A 24,202-nucleotide genomic window follows, 5' to 3' on the forward strand; every position below is an offset into this window, starting at 1 on the left:
AATGCATAAAGTCAGCATATGAAACGACATAAAAATTTAAAAATACATTTTATCTAAAACAAGATCGAAAGACTTTGTCGCTATTCAATAAGTGTAGTATCTAAATGTTTGCTTCCTTTGTAAACGGTCGATTCTGCGGTCACACGTTTGACATGAATAGTGTCTGATTTCAGTGTAAAAATGGTCAATGGTTTTCCGTAATTAACAAAGTGTCCCATTTCTGGTGTAAATGTTTTGTATCTAAGATTCCACTTTAAAAATAATCATTTCAGTTTGTATTAACAAGTCGCCACATAGTGGCTACACTCATGAACAAGAACAATAGAAAATTACTTCTTCTTATAATAGAGAAGAGATAATCATTAGTAAAACAATGCCGGTAATGATACTGGACAAATTTATTTCTAAACAACAATAATTTATTTTAAAGAAAATATTTGTTAAACTGTGTTATTAGAAATATATATGCAAAGACACGATGTTTTATGGTAATTTTTTTACGGATATAATTGCATTTGAAGCCTGTGAAACTGAAATATAACAAATTTTAATCTTTGTCGCATATTGATTAAAACAGTGGAAACAAAACAGGTCCACAATGTTCGTAATGTTCCACATAGTTTAAGTATGTTACAATTTCACAAAGTATACTTATTTTTCACATTTTAAGTTTTCATGTCAACGTGATCTTTCAATATAGCAATGTTGTCTTCTCGTGAATATAACAATTTAAAAGTGATGTTTTTGCAGGTTAAAACATTAAAGATAACTATTTTTATAAAGTAGGTTATCGGTAAAAAGATTTTAACTTTTTTTTATAATTTTATGAAAAGGTCGTCTCGTTTTCTGTACATGTACATGTACATTTACGTTCTACTCGGTCCATTCACATTCAATGTTAAATCCGGATAAGAACCGTTTGAATTTGCAAAGTAACTTAATTTTAAAAGTGTTAATCATTGCTGCATATTAATCGATTCCATGGAGTTTCCCCTGAACTTCTCTGCTTCTCTGCTTCATACATGTACGGATAGTTGAAGTACTCTAGAGAGGTATGTAGAAATATATGTTGAAGTTGGTACTCCAGGAAGTTATTCGCCTTTAACAACATTTAAAACTAATTATTTACAAATATCCTTTTGCCTGATAAACTCGTCGTTCGCTATTTAAGGAGGAAAATGATAAACTTGTATGATTTATTTTTTTTATTAATCTAATTTATTGTTACTATTTACCAGCATTTTTTCTTGTGAATTTAAATTTATAGCGTCCTTGCATAACGAACAAAACATTGTACAGATCTAGATTTCAGTTTTAACAGGGGAAGAAATATTTTGTTACTAGATTTTCCAGTGACATCATAGATATAGTTAATAATATAAACAGATATTTCGACGTCCTTTGTATGCCCCGACAATAAAATGCCAGACACGTTGTTTTACACCTGTTGATCTGTTGTAGGGTATATGGTTTGTCCAGATACTTTTGTTTGTCCAAAAGTTTTCAAACTGTTACATTTATATCATGCAGATTGATTGTTTATACGAATGAAAGGTTTGCATTTTATCAGGATTTTGATTTTCTATTTTCCGGCATTTTTAATGAACGATACATGCAAGAGGAGAAATTTTTAAAACCCCATCATAGTTTGGTTGACCGTTATGACATATTTTTGTCCATAGTTATATCGGTTTAGACTCTTATTATCCTTCCCTTCACTTATATCATTCTGCTCAGATGCTCCGTGATTCTAGTATCACGGCTTTCAGAACGAGCAGACATTATCAGCGAAGTGACAATGTCTAAGGAGAAGGGAACAGTGCCAGCAATATAATGATTAACAGAAAGGTTAACAGTGTGGCTCGCGGATGATCTCTTACTATATCAATATGTAGAAAAAACTCCATAATCTATACTTTTATTTTAAATACCCGGGCAACAATTAAAAATATTGAAATTACTAATTTTTGTTTACCTTGTCAAGAAAGTCCAGTATCTTTTGACATTACGCCAATGAGGTTAACATTTATTTAAGATGACAAAAAGGAGTGTTACAGGATTTACTCACTCTTTGAAATTAAATTCTAGAAAATTGACGATATTCAGATATAATTCATAAAAAAATCACGATACTGGTCTTGGACAACGGAGGATCACTTGCAATAAAATTCATCATCCATCTTAGTTTATTCACTAACTGTTTACTGTTTTAAGTATCCAGTATGTTTTTTTTAATTTTTTTTTTTTTATTTTAAATCTATTTATTTTTATTTATTTTTTCATTATCTACTTTAATATAAATATTTGAGTTAAAACTATGTTTATGATATGCTTTTATATATGCCAGATATATCATTTGACTATAACTGTAAATATGTAAGCTTTTAAACATATTGACAAATTCCTAGACTCTAATTCCCAGTAAAATGTTTTCTTATTCAAACACCTAGATGTATTGTCAAAAACAGTAAAATTATTTTTCTGTACACATGTTAAACTCATTTAAGGAAGTTTGCTGCTCAGTTTCAAAATAAATAGCTTTTCATAAAACTATTAAATATTGATAGGGGATTAATTAAGGAATCAAAAAGGCAAAAAATATATAGAGGTCAATGTGCTTGTTTTTGAGATATTAGCCATTGACATTTTGGCGGGAAAATGTTCTCTCTTGATTTTTCATAGCTTTATCATTGACAAGTTAAAGTTCTCAAAAACTATTAAAAAATAAATAAGATTTTATAAGACTTTTACAAATGGCTTAAAATTATACATGCAAAAGATTTATAAAAAGAAAAATGGGGGTCAATTGGCAAAATGTTTTAAGGCATTCAAATGGATAAAACCAGAGGATTCCGAAAATCTGACAAAAATTCCAAAACATGACAAGCGAACATCCTTAAGAAAACGTTAGACTTATATTACTGTAAGCAACGGTTAAGAATGCATGAGTCAATAAGAAAGAGTCACTCGCAACAAAATGATTTTGCACCATAGGTTTTCAAATTTATGCGTTCCTGGTGAAGGTTGATCTAGCAGAGGCCTTCGCGTTCCACAACATCATAAAGTGTTACCTTTATTGTCATCGTAATAATTTGTTGTAGTACTAAAAAAAATACACACATAGCCTTTGACCTGGTAAACCTAATGTCAATGGCGTAACCCTTTTCTGTATTTTTTTCTGAAACAAGAGTGATTTCAATTACAAATCAGTGTTTTACATTGTGCAGTTATAATATTCAAATCTAATTTTGTAGAAAGAAATTACGAGTTTGACTGATACAAATACTGAACATAATATCCTTTACGATGAACTGATAGTCAAAAGGTAAGAAGTGGGCTTTATCTAAAATATTTCCTTTAATAGTTATATGACGACCAAGCAGTTTTAGAATTTCGTTTCGGGTAAACAATGTAAAGTTTACAATGACATAGGTACAAGGAAAGCGATAACAGAATTTTCTTACACCTGTTTATCTGAATAATTCAAAGAGATTGGTTTACGTTAATTTCATTACATTAAATAAAAAAAGGTCATATACTGGCGTCAATATTTAAGATCCTTTTTATACTATTTCTTTCGGATGATCCAGGTATTGATCGATTTGGTGGTTTGTTGTCCAATACTGTACATAAAAGAACAGACTTCCATTTGTAAAAGAAAGTCAGCAGAGAATTGATTAAGGATGTAGAACGGGTTTTTTTCTTTGTTGACATAGTTATTTGGTTTCCTAGTGATTCAGATTCTAACACAATGTTGACTGTTGTATCCCAATTTTTGACGTTTTTACCTATTAAGTCTGCTTTTTTTGCTGACATATTGTTGTCAATATAATAGAATTTTATGCGACTGCCAAACAATTGCAGCGGGTTTAAACGTTTTAATGGTACCAAACCTTCACCCTTATCTGAAACAATAGTGCAACATCACAACATAGAAAGACAAACTATAAAATACCAATTAAATTAGTTTAACTCAATCAAAAGACATATTAACACAAGTGAACATACACTGAACGAATAAATTCGATCTATAATACAATGAAAATACATAATCAATTAGATAAGGGATGAATAATAAAAGTAACAAAAAAAAATAACAGTATTATACTACTGTGAAATGTTAAACAATTTCAGAAAAATAACAAAATTGAATAATAACCTTGGAAAAAAATCTGCCATTTACAATACTATTAAACACAGTTAAATGAAAATAATTTAGTTGTTAGGTATATACAGATTAAATAGAAAAAAAAATATTTTTACAAAATGAATAATTTTGATGTTCATAGTACGAAGAAGTGAAAATTTTAAGTGGCCAATTAATAATAAAAAACATGCATCAGAGACTAAATCAAGGCCTTTTTGTGGATCTTGTGTCAATACTTGCCCGAACTGCCCAGGTTTCAAGCTCTGAGGTCGTATCAAGCTGTGCCCTGTAGAGCATTTTATCTTTTGGAGGAGTCATAAAATACATATCAAAGGAATAACTAAATTAATACATTACTATATAATGTTATTTTGCAGTTTGGTTGAGATGTTATTCAACCATGATTTCATCCGAACATCGTAGCTTCTATCGCTCTATATACTTTAAACCACGAATCCAACGCCACGTGTCAACTTCTACAGCTGTATGCAATCATCAATCCATCTCACATGGTAGTTTCTACCGCTGTATGACATTAATTTATTCCACGAATTCAATATCACGCGACATCTTCTTCCGCTATGACATTAATTGTAACTTTGGATCCAGCACCACGTGACAACTTCTACCGCTTTATGAAATTAATTTAAACAATGAATACATCACCACGTGACAACTTCTACTGCTGTATGACATTAATTGTCGATAATGGCAATGAAGCAGCTTGGGGATTGCTTGATTTTCATTTATCAAAGCAAGGTATCACGTTAAAGGGTTTCATAGAAAACAACCAACATGAGATTTATCATTTATGCTACCATAATAGTCGTTGCTGCCGATGTCATAATGCTACTGTCAATAAACCTCAAAGTAGAATACTCTTTCAAACACAGTTAAACATTCTGCTAGATACCAAAGGAAGCAACATTCCATGCTACTTACCAAAACATGGAAAACCCACTTGTACCCATACGATAAATGACAATTATGCAAATCCAAATATTGCTACAAATCAGTTAGACTTGACGCTTTGTAGGTGCTTATTATTCAATTTTACAAATATACTCCCACACGGATCAGTTGAGAGGACTGCATTTGGAGATCTCATTGATATGCGAAACAAGTGCTGCCATGCTGCTAAAGGAGAAATTCCAAGCAATGATTACCAGGCATATAAATCACAGATTGAACAATGTCTCTTGGCATTAGCTCAAGTATATGGAAAGACCTACGACATGCAACTTAAAATCAAAGATGCGGAGAAACGACCATTTGATGAAAGTATTTGTAAACAGCTGCAGCAAACCATTTTGCAAGAACAAGTATTACAGGTAACTTTTAATTGATTTACAAGTTCTATCAATTATGTCTTTCCTTTTGAGGACAAAACAAAGACTCTCATGGAATTTCGATATCACAATCACGGTTACTTGTCCGCAACTAATGCATTACACCAACGAATAAAACATGTTCGGAAATTGAATATGAAATTTCATCGACTTGATCTCATTACCTTAATCAAATAATTCGCTTGGTCTAGCACTTCTGATGCAAATTACTCCGTTTGGACGAAATGACAGTTCAATAGTTTTTTCATGCAGTCCATATATTTTTGATGAAATTCCAACCTTAAAAAAATACCGTTGGTTGTTCATTATATAATTACAGATATGTATGTGCAAAGTTAAATTTTTGTGTTGCGGGGAGAATTGAAATACCGGGCATCCGTCCGACCGTGCGACTGTCTGTCTTGTTAGCACTCTCATGCGTACAAATCTTGCCAGATTTTATAAAAATGTTATCATATATTTATATCAGCAATATCTCAGACACGTTCGAAAATCAGTGCCGATCAACAATTGTTTTATAAAATAGTAATGCACCTTAAGCTTTGAAATATCAATTATATGGAAAATTGCATTGTTAGAATTATCATCTGTACATTTCATGTCAGATTTTTATGAAACATATATCTTAGGTTTATATCAACAATGTCTCGGACAATTTCAAAACTCCGTGCCGATTAATTATTTTCAAGAGAGTTATGTCCCTTGCAAATATTTATTATATGGGAATAACATTGTAAGCTCTCTCACGTGTACATTTTCTGCCAGATCTTAATAATAAAACTTATACCAAAGGTTTATATCAGCATTGTCTTTGACAATTTAAAAAATTAGTGCCTATAAAAAGTTAAGAGTTATGTTCCTTTGATATATCTAATGATATTGGAAGTTGCATTGCATTGCACTTGCTCTCGAGCTTCATTTTTCACAAATTTTCAACAGCAACTTTTTTCAGTGATTGCCCTTAGTCAGATATAATATGTTCAACGCAAGGAAATTGAAACTCTGTTCTTTTATTGAATTTAACTCAAAGCTCGGTATTTTTGTTTTACGTTTTCATTTTACAACTAGGAACATTTTTTAAATAATATCCTCTCATATTCCCATGCACAAATATAAACGTGTATAATCGCTACCACATTTTGACAGACGTTCATCAAGCTTTTGAATCTTAAAAAACTTTTTAAGTGTTTTATTTGAACCATTGTTTGCGCTACAATGGTTAAAATTTATATTATCATTAAAAATGTCAAAATTAATTATACGGATGCAAAAATTACATTGGCAAAAGCCGAATTTAGTAAAAAGAACTATAGGAAAATCCTTCTCACTGGAACCTCTGATCGATATATAATTGATTTTCATTATAACGTTCGATTCCGTTCGACATACCGACCAAAAGACCTTGAGGAAAAAACGTTCGACTATGTTTTCTTGGCTTCTATTAGAGGGAATGATTTAATATTTGGTCTTTATCTTGATAATGTTGAGTTGTAGCGAGTTAGTAATGTTTACATCCGCCGTGTAGCCACTTCCTGTTTGCCGATAGTTTGAAGTTTACAACATTCATTGTACAATGAAATTTTTTGTCAACCTTTTCTTATATTCTGTTAAAAGGATTGGTTTTATATTTGATCTACTGGTTGATAATGTTGAGTTTTCGGGAGTAAGAAAATTTTACATCCGCTATGCAACCAGGTCCTGCCTGTTGATAGTTTGAAAGTTCACAATACCGATGTACAAGGAAAATATTTGTGAAAGTTTTCTTGGCTTCAATGAAAGGGAAAGTACTACGGAACTCCCAAAAACATAATTTGAATTCGATATCACGAGTAGATTCAGAAAGGCCTTAAAATGGCCCCCCGTTTTAGCTTAAATTTCAAATAAGGATTTATTGACCAATATCACAATGAATCATAGCAAATACAGTGACTAGATAGGAAATAAGACTTTTTGTTGAAAATTTACGTTCCTGCGTTTTATTTATGACGTCACAAATAGTACTCATTTTGATTTTCTACGAAAAAATCAATGAAAATGGGTAAACTTCCATCGATTATTGGACAGGAAACATAGAGCGCATACGTCGACAACAAAGATCTTTTAAAATAATGTTTGTAATGACATTTTACATGTCTAGTTTAAATATTTAGTTTGTCGACGCCTGTGCCCTATGTTTCCTGGTCCTAAATTTGGATAAAATCCGGCCGATTTTGTAGAATTTCACCAAAATCTCTTATCTTGACCTATTTAGGATGTAAAAATCAACGCTTTAGAATAAATCTTTGACACAAATAGTTTTATTTAAGTTTCTATAGAAGCCCATTTAGGACCTTCCAAAAATATAATTTGAATTCAAAATCACGAATTAAAATCGTTATCACAAATTGTATAATTTGTTAGAACAGATTAAATTTGTGATAACGAATTGGTGAAAATCGTTATAACAGATTTTATAATTCGTATTAACGAATTAAATTCGTTATGAAATTTTTTTGTTATTTGTGATAACGAATTAAAATTGTTATAACAAATTATAAAATTTGTTATAACGGATTATATATACAGTTTTTTTTTGTAATTTGTGATTTCGGATTTCAATTCATTATCACAGATTTCTAGTTCACTTGACCCACAGGGTTAAGTGAGATTTTCTCCTCACTTTGCTCCCGTCGCTGTTCATTAAATTTTACAAAAATCTTCTTTTTTTAAACCTTTTGGCCAAAGTGAAACAAACTTGGTCACAATCAATTTAGTTTTAACGAATTTTATTTGCAAATTTAGAAAAAGGGATTGGACACTTAATTAGGGATATTGTTTGTTTTTTGTTTTTGTAAAGGTGCATAACTAAAGAACGGTAAAAGTGATGCCACCCAATTTCAAACTTGATCTGTGTTTTAAAGTAATAAACATAGTGTAGTAGTTTAATAACATTTGGTTGAGGCAAACTAAATGTAGAGAACGGAAACGACAGAGTTAGCACTTTGTCTATTTATAAAGGGGCATAACTCAAGAACGGTAGAAGTGACGCCATTCAATTTCAAATTTGATCTGTGTTTTGTGGTAATAAGCATAGTGTATAAGTTTTATAACATTTGGTTGAGGCAAACTAAGGTTAGGGGACGGGAACCAATTTTGGGAACGTACGCGACAAACGGACTGGACTGACAGACAAGGACTAGACTTAATGTCCCCATCGCCTAACGGCGGGGGCATACAACATGTGTTTAATACTCATAATTCGTAACCGATACATTTTTATTCATTATTTTTTATTTGAGGTCTTTTTAGACCGGCGATTTCCTTCGTGTGTATCGCTCATGAATATCTTTTACACAGAGGCAACAGAAGTAGTTTTGGCAACATGGTTTATCGAAGTGTAAAACCCAGGAAAGAAAATCGAACAGACTAATCATATTCAAGTTTTTGTAGATATGCTAATAATTTAAGAATTATTTGATAATGACGAAAACATAATAGGAGTGCATGCAATTCAAAAACAAACAACAGATATACGGAAGAAGAAAATGGAATATAATGTGCAAAAGTATATACAAGATAATGTTAGCCTGGAGTGTAGTGAAGTGAGAGAAATAAATAAGGGTATCTACTATAAAGAATGTGTGCGATTAGCCCGCCTGCGGAACAACATGGTCAACATGTGGAATTATTTGTAGATCTTTCTCTCTCATTGATCATTTTCGCTATAATAATTGATTGAAAGATTCTCTCTATCTATTATATTTTTCAAAATAATAGACAAAACACTAAATAAAAAAAAAGACGTTAATAAAGGAAAATTATTTCTATAAATAGTCATCTTACAATTTTAATGTAAATAGACAGTACGTAAATCTTGTGATTCCAAACAATTCTCTTTCTATAGCGGTTTTCAAGATAAAAGAAAAAAACTTGCATTTTACCCTTGTGTTCTATTTAAGGCCATGTTGTCCATTTTGTTTCGCTTGCAGGCTCATTGCACACATTCTTCAAACTAGAAACCATGATTTATTGCTCTCACTTCACTTCACTCCAGGCTAGCCTTATCTACTTGTGCACTTATATTCTATTTTCTTCCTCTTTATATCTTGTATTTATTTTTGAATTACATGCACTCCTATTATGTTTTCGTCATTATTAAATAATTGTTATATTATTAGCATATCAATAAATGTGATTGGTCTGTTAGATTTTCTTTCCTAGGTTTACAAATCGATAAACCATGTTGGCGAAACTACTTTCGTTGCCTCTGTGTAAAATGTATCCATGCGCCATACACACTAATGATATTCGCCGGTCTAAAAAGACTCTAAATGAAAAATAAGGAATAAAAATATATCGGTCAAGAAATATGAGGATTAGACACATTTTTTTTCTGGACATTTTTGGTGTGTAAACTGGGTCGCTGACTAATAAACTTGCATATCAGTTTGTGAGTTAACCCACCAGTTTTACACGACAAAAACTTGTAGGTACAGTTTTTTTGTGTTTATATTTGTACATGGAGAAGAAGTCACTAATTTTGTTTCAGTTTGTGTCCAATCCCTTTTGCTAATTTTGCAAATAAAATGCGTTAAAACTAAATCGCCCCCGATTGTGGTCAAGTTTGTTTCAATTTGGCAAAAAGGTTTCAGTGCAGAAGATTTTTGTAAAAGTAATGAACAGCGATGGGCGTAAAGTGAGGAGAAAAGCTCACTTGACCCTGTGGGTCAGGTGAGCTAAAAATCTGTGATAATGAATTTCAATCCGAAATCACAAATTACAAAAAAACTGTGATAACGAATTCCACAATATAATCCGTTATAACAAATTATACAATTCGTTATTACAAATTACAAAAAATTGTGATAACGAATTTAATTCGTAATTACGAATTATAAAATCTGTTATAACGATTTCCAACAATTCGTTATCACAAATTTAATATGTTATAACAAATTATACAATTCGTGATTTCAAATTATATTTTTGGAAGGTCCTAAATGGGCTTCCGTAAGTTTCTCACATGTCTTTAAGTCAACTTAAAACATTTTTTATCTTGTAACATTGAACTTTATAATCGGGGCCAAATATGGCTCTTACCGAACTTACTCCTTTAGTAAATTCGTTATCACACTTTTTTTGTAATTCGTGATAACGAGATCAAAACGATAGACTGAATTGTACAATTCGTTATCACAAATGTGTGTTAATTGTAACCAGTTTCTTTCGTGATTCGTGATGACTGATTAAATTCGTTATCACAGATTTTTCTAATTCGTGATAACGGTTAAAAATTGTTATAACAAATTGTATGATTCGTGATAAACCGTTATAATTATCTATACAATTTGTTTTCACGAATTACATAAAAATGTGATAACGAATTTAATTCGTAATTACGAATTACAAAAACTGTTACGCAAATTCGTTATCATAAATTTAATATGTTTAGACGAATACTTCAAACTGTCAAAACTGTACGGAAGGCCATTTAGGACCTTCCAAAAATATATTTTGAATTCGAAATCACGAATTGTATAATTTGTTATAACAGATTAAATTTATGATAACGAATTGGTGGAAATCTTATAACAGATTTTGTAATTCGTTATTACGAATAAAATTCGTTATCACAATGTTTGGTAATTTGTGATAACGAATTAAAATCGTTAAAAAGAATGGTATAATTGGTTATAACGGATTACATTCGTGATAACGAATTTGTGGAATTAGTTTTCACAGTTTATTTGTAATTTGTGATTTCGGATTAAAATTCATTATCGCAGATTTTTAGCTCACCTGACTCACAGGGTTAAGTGAGCTTTTCTCCTCACATTGCGCCCGTCACTGTAAATTTGTTTTAGAAAAATCTTCTTCACTTAAACCTTTTGGCCAAAGTGAAACAAACTTGGCCACAATCAATTTCGTTTTAACGAATTTTATTTGCAAAATTAGCAAAAGAGATTGGGCGTTTTATTACGGATATTGTTTGTTTTTTAGGTTTTTTTTATGTAAGGAGGCTCAACTCAAGAATGGTTAATTGTGACGCCGCCCAATTTCAAACTTAATCTGTGTTTTGTAGTAATAAATATTGTGTAGTAGTTTAATAACATTTGGTTGAGGCAGACCAAATGTAGAGAACGGAAACGACAGATTCAGCACTTTGTCCATTTATAAAGGGGGATAACTCAAGAACGGGAAAAGTGACGCCATTCAATTTCAAATTTGATCTGTGTTTTGTGGTAATAAGCGTAGAGTATAAATTTCATAACATTTGTTTGAGGCAAACTAGTAATTTTTGGGGCCCTTTAAAGCTTGCCGTTCGGTGTGGGCCAAGGCTCCGTGTTGAAGTTCGTACTTTGACCTATAATGGTTTACTTTTACAAATTGTGACTTGGATGGAGAGTTGTCTCATTGGCACTCAAACCACATCTTCTTATATCTAATTAGAGAACGGAAACTAGTTTTGGGAACGTACGCGACGGACGGACAGGATTGATGGACAAGGGCTAGGCTTAATGCCCCCATCGCCAAGCGGCGGGGCATAAAAAAATGTGTTTAATACTCAATTTGTAACCGATACATTTTCATTCATTATTTTTTTACTTAAAGTCTTTTAGACTTTTCATTCATTATTTTTTTACTTAAAGTCTTTTAGACTTTTCATTCATTAATTTTTTACTTAAAGTCTTTTAGACTTTTCATTCATTATTTTTTTACTTAAAGTCTTTTAGACCGGCTGTTTCCGTCGTGTGTATCGCCCATGAATAATTTTACACAGAAGAAACAGAAGTAGTTTCGGCAACATGGTTTATCGAAGTGTAAAATCTAGGAAAGAAAATCTTACAGACCAATCACAATCAAGTATTTGTTGATACTGTAGATTCATTTATTTTCATGGGTTTCAATTTTCGTGGATTGAAGAAAACTTGCATTTTCTCGGATATTTGATTTCGTGGTTTTGCAAATCTCTGCTTACAAACAGTATAGAAAATTTGTAATTCGTTGAAAACTTAAATTCGTGGTTCACCTGTACCCACGAAACCCACGAAAATTGGTATCCAACGAATTATAAGGAATCCACAGTATGCTAATAATTTAAGAATTATTTGATAATAACAAAAACATAATAAGAGTACATGTAATTTAGAAACAAACAACAGATATATAAATATGAAGAACATAGAATTTATTTTGCAAACGTATATAAGGTTAGCTTGGAGTGAAATGAAGTGAGAGAAATAAATAAGGGTATCTACTATACAGAATGTGTGTGATGAGCTCGCCTACGGAATACATGGCCAATATTGGCAAAAAATAATACATAAGGGTAGAAAAGGGTCAATTTCCGCTTTCAATCATGTGGAAATATTTGTAGATCTTTGCTTTCTCAGTGATCATTTTTGCTATATACTTGATTGAAAGATTCTCTCTATCTATTATAATTTTCAAAATAAAAGATAAAACTCAAAATAAAAAAAAACGTCAATAAAGGGATATTATTCCTATAAATAGGCATCGTACAATTTTGATGTAAATAGACATAACGTAAAACAGTTTTCATCTATAGCGGTTTTCAAGATAAAAGAAAAAAACTTGCATTTTACCCTTGTGTTCTATTTTAAGCCAAATCGGCCATGTTGTTACGCTGGCAGGCTCATTGCACACATTCTTCAAACTAGATTACCCTAATTTTTTTCTCTCACTTCACGTCCCTCCAGGCTAGCCTTATCTACTTGTGCACTTATATTCTATTTTCTTCCTCTTTATATCTTTGTGTTTGTTTTTGAATTACATGCACTCCTATTATGTTTTCGTCATTATCAAATTATTTTTATATTATTATAGCATATCAACAAGTTCTTGAATGTGATTGGTCTGTTGAATTTTCTTTCCTAGGTTTACACTTCGATAAACCATGTTGGCGAAACTACTTTCGTTGCCTCTGTGTAAAATGTATCCATGCGCGATACACACTAATGATATTCGCCGTTATATAAAGACTTTGAATAAAGAATAAGGAATAAAAATATTACTGGTCAAGAAATATCAGGATTGGACACATTTTGTTCTAAAGATTTTGGGTGTGTAGGTCGCTTGGTACTACATTAATCGTGATAGTAGTTTTGAGTTAAACCACCCGGTTTGAGCTTTTAATTTTGCCTTTTGATTAGGGACTTACCGTTCTGAATTTTTCTCGGAGTTCAGTATTTTTGTGATTTTCCTTTTTTCTAGGTATAATTTTTTGTGTTGATATTTGCACACGGAGAAGACGTCACTAATGTTGTTTCAGTTCGTGTCCAATCCCTTTTGCTAAATTTGCAAATAAAATACGTTAAAACTAAATTGATTGTGGCCACGTTTTTTTCTCACTTTGGTCAAAGGTTTCAGTGAAGAAGATTTTTGTAAAAGTAATGAACAACGACGGGCTCTAAGTGAGGAGAAAAGCTCATGTAACCCTGTGCGTCAGGTGAGCTAATATCACAAATTACAAAAAAACTGTGATAACTAATTCCACAAATTCGTTATCACGAATATAATTCGTTATAACCAATCATACAATTGGTTTTAACGAATTTAATTCGTTATCACAAATTACAAAAAATTGTGATAACGAATTTAATTTGTAATAACGAATTACAAAATCTGTTATAACGATTTCCACCAATTATCACAAGTTTAATCTGTCATATATAGAATCAACCACTGCATCGTGTGTGATACGATATTTATCCACTCGAGACAGTTAAGTTTTCAAATTTTAAAACGCGAGGCTCAATAAATTGATATGGCTTTAAAGAGAGATTTAACTCAAAAGTTGTATCAGCTATGTCAAGTGGTTAAAATTGGGTGTTCAATTAAAAAATGCAAAATGTTTATTTTTAGGGTACGTATATTAGAAAATTATAATTTTAAAACTGTTACGTAAGGAACATAATACAGTTGGTTGACATTTTGGTTATCAAATGGTCCTTTTTGTCTTAGATCCTTGCATTTTATTTCAGACGTATTGTTTTTTCTGCATTACAAGAATCAAATATGCATATTTTTTTAAAGATAAAAATGTTTGGTTCAGTTTCATAACACAACATTCGATTACCTCTGGTCACTCGGTACTGATCAAGGGGGGACACTCCTTACATTGGTTAAAGAATTTTAGAAATCAAATTTCAAGTATAAGATATTGAATCCAGAATTTTGCGGTTTGAATCTTGAAATATATTGTGCGCATACATAAATTTCGATTTGAAATATTTCTTTGCTATTTAGAACATTATTGTATTTTTATTGTCAGGGTGTATTAGGATTGCATAAACATATAGAATCCAGTCAGGAAGCAGAAGAGCGTACGACCATCGAAATACAGAAAATGGGAAAAAGTACAAAGAGAACATTACGAGTAGTAAATTCAAGTATGAAATCAGCAGGACATACTGCCTCGAAAATAAAAAAAATCGAAGAAAGTACAAAGAGAACATTAATGTTTGTAAAGTCAAGTAAAAGATCAGTAGAAGGAAAATTGAAAGTAAATACAGAGAGAACAATGCATGCCATAGATTCAAGTCGAGAAGCAGAAGAAAGTACGGCCACTAAGATTCAAAAGCTTGATGAACGTCTGTCAAAATGTGGTAGGTGATCATACACGTTTATATTTGTGCTTAGGATTATGAGAGGATATCATTTTACAAGTGTTCTTAGTTGTAAAATAAAAGTCATCCCTTTAGAAGTTTTACGGATGGCTCATAATGATTTACCGTTATGAATAAAGTATTCGCTCGGAAAAATATCGACAAAATGAGAACACAATAGAAGACCGCTTTTACGTATAGATAGGTTTCGATTAATACAATTTGAGCCTTTTGTCGCCATGTTAACGAGACTAAGTGCGCGAATTCCTTGTTATAATGACTGCTAAACTTGAGAAAAAAAAGGTTTTTCTGAACGTTTTTTATTGTTGACTCCCACGAAATTCGCGAAAAGCGAGACATAGGTATTGCTTTTCCTGCGGCGACGGCGATGGCGGTGGTGGATGCAGTGACTAGTATAAAACCATTCAAACAGGAAAAGCAACGGTCTAAATTATATAAAAAACGAGAAACACTTATGAACCACATCAACAAACGACAACCCTAATCTGAAACAATCGTATTCAAGTATTTAATACTTATTGTTATTAAAGCCAAATACTTGTAAAGTTTTCCAATTTTTTTGCTGGCATTTGAAATGTTTGTAAGTAAAAGTTTATGCCCTTAAGTTACATGTTTTAAGTACTAATTGGTATTCACTGAGGACAATGACCGAAGTAAATGTCAGTTTTTTTTCAACATTTAATTAAACCTGGCACATATTTATTTGAACAAAAGACTTTTATTCCGTCTTCTGATAGAAAAATCATATGATGAATCTAACCGTGTACATTGTATTTTGATTTTGGAATTTGGGCCCTGTTTTAAATTGGTCCAAATTGATGCCCAAAGAGTCTAAAATTCAAGTTTACTTGAACTCATCAAAATTGAATAATTGTTTTTAACCGGATTTTCGAAGTAAAAATCAGTTATTGATTTGGCGATGTACGGCGGGCGGGCGAGCGGGCGGGCGAGCGGGCGGGCGGCCGGGCGTTTGGGCGGCTGCCAAACAGTGTCTGTTCTTTAACATGAAAACGCTTTGAAGAAATTTCTTCAAATTTAGATATGTTGTTTCCTGTGACTAAATGAAGGTCAAGTTCAATTTTCACGATTTTAGCTTTTCTCGTTGTTCAGTTATAGCCTTTCCCAAGAATTCAATTTTTGATGAATTAATCCATTTCTGTACATAGGGAAATAACTTTATTTTTTAAAATACATTATTAATGATAAATGACATTTTGAATTTTTTTTTCTTTTCTTTGGTAAATTGTGTGAAGAATTTTGTGGTAGGTTTGTTTGTTATTCTGTATAAACTAATTTTCTAAATGCTAAATATATAATTTTTTTTATGAAGTGAACTCCTTTAATTAGAGAACAATCTATTTTTATCATAGGATATATTTCATTACATTTAAATTTGTTGACATTGATAAGTTGCAGATCTGTATTAGTTTGTGACAAATGAAAGAAAAAATTTGGAACTATTTATTATATTTGATTATAATTTGAAAATAGATAGTCTCTTGTTCTATGATATGACAAATCTAACCGTGTATTTAGATTTGTAATGTAGTTTCCCTTTTCAAATTTGTCTATAATTAGGTCCAAAGGGTCCAAATTCAAAGTTACGTTGATTTAAACAAAATTGAATTCTTGAGGTTCTCGGATACGCTGAATATAAACATGTACTTATATTTTTATTTTGGGCCTAGTTTAATTTTCAGTTGGTCCAAATCGAGATCCAAAATTAAACTTTGTATAACATATTAAAATCGAAAATATGGGGTACTTTGATATAATGAATCTAACCTTGTGTTTAAATTTTGAAGTTTGGGTCCCGTTATCAAATTGGTCTACATTGAGGTCCAAAAGGACCCAATTCTTTGGGTTCATTGATATGCTGAATCTAATCATGTATTTTGATTTTGAATATTGGATCATATATGGTAAATGTTCAATTTCAATTATTTAAGTTCTTAAACCACATTCATTCTGTGTCAGAAACATATGATGTGTCAAATATTTAACAGCAATCCAAATTCAGAGCTGTATCAAGCTTGAATATTGTGTTTATACTTGCCCTAACTGTTCAGGGTTCGATTTCAGCAGTTGTATCAAGCTGCGCCAATTTTATTCTACTTGATTACACATATTATTTTCTTTTTTAGAGACATCCAAAAGGAGTCGACTTCTAGGTAAGATATGTTTAAACGCAATTTTAGACAATTCCTAATCTGCATTAGTATAGTAGCATTCAATATATCATTTCGGTACAGAGACCTGTGGTCTCATACAGATAAAGAGTCATTGTCTTTTAAGGTTTGATGATGTTCAAAACTGATAAACCTAATTAAACAGATTTAGAAAAAAATACACTCAATGTAATATAATCTCGTATTTTACTATGGTATTCAGTGAAAAAAGCATGGATTAATGTTTCAATTCGATTTTAAAACCAATTAAAAAGTTTGTTTCTGAGTATTTTCTTCCTATGGTTTCACTAAAGCAGCATGTACAATTAGTGTTTAAAAATTATAAGGATTGTGTTAGAGTTTTCAAATTAATATCAAAATGAATTTAAAAGTGTAAAGATATTTTTACTCTCGCAGAAAATTAAAACATTTTTTGCTTTTCTCCATTGTATATATGCAATGCCATAGTTTTGATTGATCGTTTTGAAATAAATGTATTGCAGATGACCACATATATGTTACAATTGCCGTAGCCTCAATCCATATTTTTTTCTCTCTCGATTTTGCTCTCACCCAATGGGACTTATCACTGAGTTTTTCCTTAACTTGATTAAAATGTTAGGTGCCACATACGGAAATTGTTCTGCTTACCCTTCTTGAGGACTTAATGATTTTGTTTGGGTTCCTTTGATGTGTTTTGTATACCCTTGCTTGTCTTTTTGTCGTTTCTCTTTTATTTTGCCACTATGTTGTCATTTTTTGTCTCGCCGGCGATGAAAGTCGCAGTTTTCTAGACATAGGTATTACTATCCGGCGTCGGCGGCGGCGTAAACTATTTGTATAAAGCTATATATTTCAAATGGGGGAAGACCTGGATGTTTCATATCTTGTTTCCGTCTGTCATATGTCCAATGTCCTTGACCTCATAAACATGGTTTAGCGACTGCTTAAAAAAAAATTGTAATGTGAATTTCTCACTAATTATTAGTAATAGAATAACTATATTTGGTATATGTGTTCCTTGCAACGTCTACATGTTCGTCAGACAGGATTCACCTGACCACGACCTCATTTCATGGATCAGTCATCAAGGTTAAAGTTACATGATTAGGTCCGTTTCTCAAATACTATAGCAGGAGGATAACTATATGTGGTGTATGGAATGACTGCAATGGGTACATGTCAGTCTGGAAGGTTTTATCTGACCTTGACCTCATTTTCATGGTTCATTGGTCAATATATAGTTTTTGTGTTTTGGTCTGTTTTTCAAGTACTATAAGTCATAGATCAACTATATTTGGTGTGTGGAATGATTGTAAGGTGTACATGTTTGTCTGGCAGGTATCAACTGACCTTGGCCTCATTTTCATGGTTCATTGGTCAATGTTAAGTTTTTGTGTTTTGGTCTGTTTTTCAAGTACTAGTAATAAGTCAACTAAATTTAGTGTATGATATGATTGTAAGGTATGCACGTCTAGCCAGTATCATACGACCTTGAGCTCATTTTCATGGTTCATTGGTCAATGATACATTTTGGTAATTTTGTCAGTCTATCAGATACTTTAAACAACAGGTCAACTATATTTAGTGTACTGAATGATTGTACATGTCTGTCTGCCTGGTTCATCTGACCATGACCTCATTATCATAAAAAAATGATAATGTTATGTTTATGTGATACTTGTGGTAAAACATTCATGTTACAGACTTTCAACATAAATTCAATGATAAATAAAACAGGCGAGACATTTCAGTGTGTGAACTCTTGTTTACCTTTAGAATGCCGTCTAGCTATCCCCATCTCTTTAATTATTTCGTAGTAAGGTCATTTTCTTCACTTATATTCACAGAATCACGGCTTCAAGTATTAATACAATTTGTCCAGCTTCAAATCATACTAAGTCTTATAATGATAAATAAGTTTTAAATCGCATCATGACGTGCGTTTTGTCAACCTAAGACACCTAAAACTCTAGTCGAACACATTATTCTAATTCAACAATTCGACAAGTTTTTGCCCGTCCTCTAAATAATTCTACGTACTAGGCGGAGAAGCAACAAAAACCAATTTCCAAGTGTGGATCAAAACACGATTTGTATTAATCCTTGATTCGCTAGAAAATGACATCATCGTAATTTTGCGTTGATTAAATGACAATTATAATAAGTATAATTTGTCGCTGTCATTTATATCTTGCAATGTTTCACAAAAAATATAATTAAATGTAAAACTGTTAGAATAGGATGTCTTTATATACCTCGGTCAGATTTGCATGATAATTCACAGATGTATGTCCAATACACGATGTAGTTACGATATAGATGATATCGACGATATCATATCGATATCGATATTAACTTAATCACTATATATCCAATTCATCTACTTCACCAATTGCCCTGGTTCATCAGTTTGTGTCGATATCGACGATATCGTATCGATATCGATGTTCGCAGGATTTACTATAAGACCCCATTTATCTACTTAATGAATAACAGTAAGTTGTGCTTGTTCATCTGTATGTGTCGATATCGATCCGATAACGACGATATTGAATTGTTAGTGACAATTAATTTCTTTTACTCTAAGCATTATGAGGTTCTATTCTTTTTATTATTCCTTAGTTAATGTTATTGATATCATCGACGATATCTACTCGATATCGACATTCCAATTTCCCTTTTTAACCAGATTTTCGAAGGAAATATCGGTTATCAAAATGGGGATGTACGGGGGGCGGCTGGGCGGGCTGAAGGGCCGCTGCCAAACAGTTTCAGCACAATAACATGAAAACGCTTTAACAAATTTTTTTCAAATTTAAATATGTTGTTTCCTGGGACTTAATGAAGGTCTAGTTCAATTTACAAGATTTTAGTATTTCTCCTTTTTGAGTTATCGCCATTTTCAATATCCAAAAGTGGAATTTTTAAATATTTTACTCTTGTTATCATGTTATGATTTGTCTTATCTCACAATAAAAATTGGAGTGACAGATTTATTTGAAAATTATCTCTTTCCTAAGTGGTAATGATTATAAGCTATATCATTAGACATTTTGAAGATTATTACATTATTAATTATTATATATGTAATGTTAGAGTGCTATGTTAAACCATAGTTCTGTTCAGTTAGATCTGGGAAATATTTTAGCATATGATAATGATTTATTTTCATTATTAATTAGATCTTGGAAATATTTTAGCATATGATAATCATTGGAGTGACAGATTTATTTGAAAATTATCTGTTTTCTGATAATAAGATCTGTAGGACTGTATATATAAAGTTTGAAACTTACTAGTAGGATTGTATAAATGAAGTTTGAAATTTACTGTTCATTATTAAAAAAATTGTAGATAATTAAGTGTCCCTAAATCATATATATTCTTACCTCTACCCCCCCTTCAATTTGAGAATGTGCTTTTATCTTGTAAACGGTCGAGATCCCCACCCCTAAACCATATATATTCTTGTATTGGGCAATAAAACAAATCAAATGAAACATAAGGATAGTCCTTGGTTTCACACCTACCTTCCTTTTTTTGAAAACTTGTAAATGTGCAAGCTCCCCACCCTGAAACCATATATATTCTTGTATGTTACAATAAAACAAATCAAATGAAATAAAAGGTGAGTCCCCTGGGGTCACCCCCACCCTGTTCTGTTTGAGAACTTGTAAACGGTCATGATCCCTACCCCTAAACCATATATATTCTTGTATAGATACAAATAAATAAAACAAATCAAATGAAATTTAGGGGAAGTCCACGAGGGTAAACCCCATCCCCTTCTTTTTGAAAACTTGTAAACGGTTGAGATCCCCATCCCTAAACCATATATAATCTTTTATGGGACAATAAAACATATCAAATGAAAATTAGGGGAAGTCCCTTGGGTAACCCCGACCCCCTTTTTTTTGAAAACTTGTAAACAGTCAAGATCCCCACCCTGAAGCTATTTTTCTTCTTGTATATTACAATAAAACAAATCAAATGAAATAAAAGTCGAGTCCCCCGGGGTCTTTTTTTTGATTGAGTTATTTTCCTTTGAACAGAAATTGTTTATTATATACATAAAGTTTGATTACACTAAGCCTTTATAGATAATTTTTACCAGTTTATATGTCCTGTAATCAGTTTACTAAACATATGGTTAATGTCTTATCTTGAGTGACAGATTTATTTGAAAATTTTCTGTTTTTTTAAGTGTTGATGATTCAAAGCTATATAGTAGTATATATAGTTAGAAATTTACTGTTCATTATTAGACATTTTGAAGATAATTACAGATAAGTTTTATAGATTTTTAAAAGACATTGTATTAATGATAAATAAAAAATTTTCTTTTTTTTCTTTACTTTGGTAAATTGTAAATTGTTTGTTATTCTGTAAAAACTAATTTTCTGAATGCTGTATATATATTTTTTGATTAGGTGAACTCCTTTTAAAACCTAGCTTATATTGTCTATAAAAAATATATATTTAGATTCCTGATTTTGGGCCCAGTTTTCAAGTTGGTCCAAATCAGGGTCCAAAATTAAACTGTGTTTGATTTCAACATAAATTGAATATATAAAGGGTTCTTTGAAATGCTGAATTTAAACCTGTATTTATTTTCATTATTAGTTAGATAATACCACATCGAGGTACTAAGGGTCCTAAATTAAACTTTTGTTTAATCAACAATTGAATTCTTGGGTTCTTTGATATGCTGATTTTAACAATGTTTGAGTGTTCAATCATATCTAATTTAAGAGAACTAAGTCATCACTGGTTGTTGTTATTATATTATTGATTATAATTTGAAAAATTACATCATTTCTAATATCATAGAACTTAGTCATCACTTTATTCATTATAATCATATCTATTTATCAAGTTTGAGTTATTTCCCTTTGCACAGAAAATATATGGATAAAATTAAATTGTGTTTCATTTCAACTTAAATTAAATATATATAGGGTTCTTTCATATGCTGAATCTAAACCTGTATTTAAATATTAGATTTTTGGGCCCAGTTTTCAAGTTGATCCAAATTAGGGTCCAAAATTAAACTTTGTTTGATTCACAAAAAATTATTTTATGTGGTTCCTTGAAATGCTGAATCTTACCATGTATTGAGAGATTTTGGATTGTGAGCTCCTTCATCAAATTGGTCCACATTGTGGTCCAAAGGGTCCTAAATTAAACTTTTGTTTGATTTCATTAAAAAATTAATTTTTGGAGTTCTTTGATATGCTGATTCTGACAATGTACTTAGATTTTGGATATTGGACCATCATAGGTAAATGTCCATTTTCAAATATTTCAGATCTTTGACCACATTCATTTTGTGTCACAAACCTATGCTGTGTCAAATATTCAACCATAATTTAAATTCAGAGCAGTTTTAAGCTTAAATGAAGTGTCCATACTTGCTCAACTGTTCAGGGTTTGACCTCTGCAGGAAAATCCGGTTTGCTGTCACTCTGACAGCCTCTTGTTATTTGTTGCTTCGATTCTTAAACGTTGAATGCATCTTAAACTGGTGTCGATATCAACGATATCTCCCATATGGAATCGATATCGACATTTACATTTTCCCTCGTAATGTGAAGCTTTAATTCTGTACTTATTAATTTGAATGCAATTTATTTATTTGTATACACAAGTATTCATTTGATTATGTTGTTGATATCGTCGATATCGATATGATATCGACATTTTAATTTCCCTTTTAATGTGTAGCCTCCATTTTTTACTTTGTATAAATTTTACGTTGTATTCATCTTAAACTAGAGTCGATATCGTCGATATCGATTCGATATCGACATTTTAATGTTCCCTTGTAATGAGTTGTTTTGATTTCAGCCAACAATTCGCCGACATGTTTTCCGTATGCACTTACCTCAGCGTGACAAATCCGGTGATCACAATTACGCAATTACGCAAGTGCGAATGGAAAACCAAATTGGAAGAGAGAGTAAACAAACGTAAACATCGCTCCGTCATCAAAATAATCTATATCTTATTGTACATGTTATACACGTGCTTACTTGAATATCCATGCTTCTTTGTTGATTGTTTACAAAGGTGACAATCGGTAAACATCGGCTTCAAAACACGACCATGAATTAGCTGCCATATTTTCACAACACTGACCGAGTGAAATATTTTTTTGACGATTATACGAAATGGATGCGGAAAAAATGATAAAATCGTGCACAGAAGACTAAGTTTATGATATATGCATGCATTGGTTCAAGAATTGGATTAACTTTATTTTTCAACAGTCACCGTTTCATATGACTTAACACAGTATTGCGCAATAGCAAGAAATCTTCAGTTGCATAGTATTGCGCAATAGCAAGAAATCTTCAATTGTACAGTATTGCGCAATAGCACAATACTGCGCAATAGCAAGAAATCTCCAATTACACAATATTGTGCAATAGCAAGAAATATCAAATTTCACAGTATTGCGCTATATCAACATGAGCAAGAAATCTTCAATTGCACAGTAATGCGCAATAGCACAGTATTGCGCAATAGCACAGTATTGCGCAATAGCACAGTATTGCGCAATAGCACAGTATTGCACAATAGCAAGAAATCTTCTATTGCACAGTATTGCGCAATATGCACAGTATTGCAAAATATCACAGTATTGCGCAATAGCAAGAATTCTTAAATTGAAAATTTATACAAATATTTTAACCCATTTCAAATTTTTTTCTAAAAGATCTTTCACCACATTTATTTTGCGTCAGAAACCTAAATTATGTCAAAAATTTGATCACAATCCAAATTCAGGCAGTATCAAACTTGAATATTGTGTTCAAACTTGCACCAACTGTTCAGGATTCCACCTTTGCGGTCGTATCAGGCTGCGCTCTGCGAAGCATTTTATTTCTCTTAATATGCTTACTT

At 31.6% G+C, this 24,202-nt stretch overlaps 1 protein-coding gene across 1 annotated transcript in view; it reads left to right on the top strand.

Annotated features, from left to right (window-relative positions):
• The first annotated feature begins 4,268 nt into the window (after positions 1-4,268).
• Positions 4,269-24,202, top strand: part of LOC127699102 (uncharacterized) — an 88,463-nt gene continuing 68,529 nt past the window's right edge. The window contains exons 1-3 of the mRNA XM_052202838.1: positions 4,269-5,478; positions 14,771-15,104; positions 17,270-17,296. The gene's annotated coding sequence lies outside the window, so the exon portion shown is untranslated. The remainder of the gene's footprint in view (positions 5,479-14,770; positions 15,105-17,269; positions 17,297-24,202) is intronic.

Source organism: Mytilus californianus, unplaced genomic scaffold (assembly GCF_021869535.1).
Source record: "Mytilus californianus isolate M0D057914Y unplaced genomic scaffold, xbMytCali1.0.p SCAF_4, whole genome shotgun sequence".
NCBI lineage: Eukaryota > Metazoa > Mollusca > Bivalvia > Mytilida > Mytilidae > Mytilus > Mytilus californianus.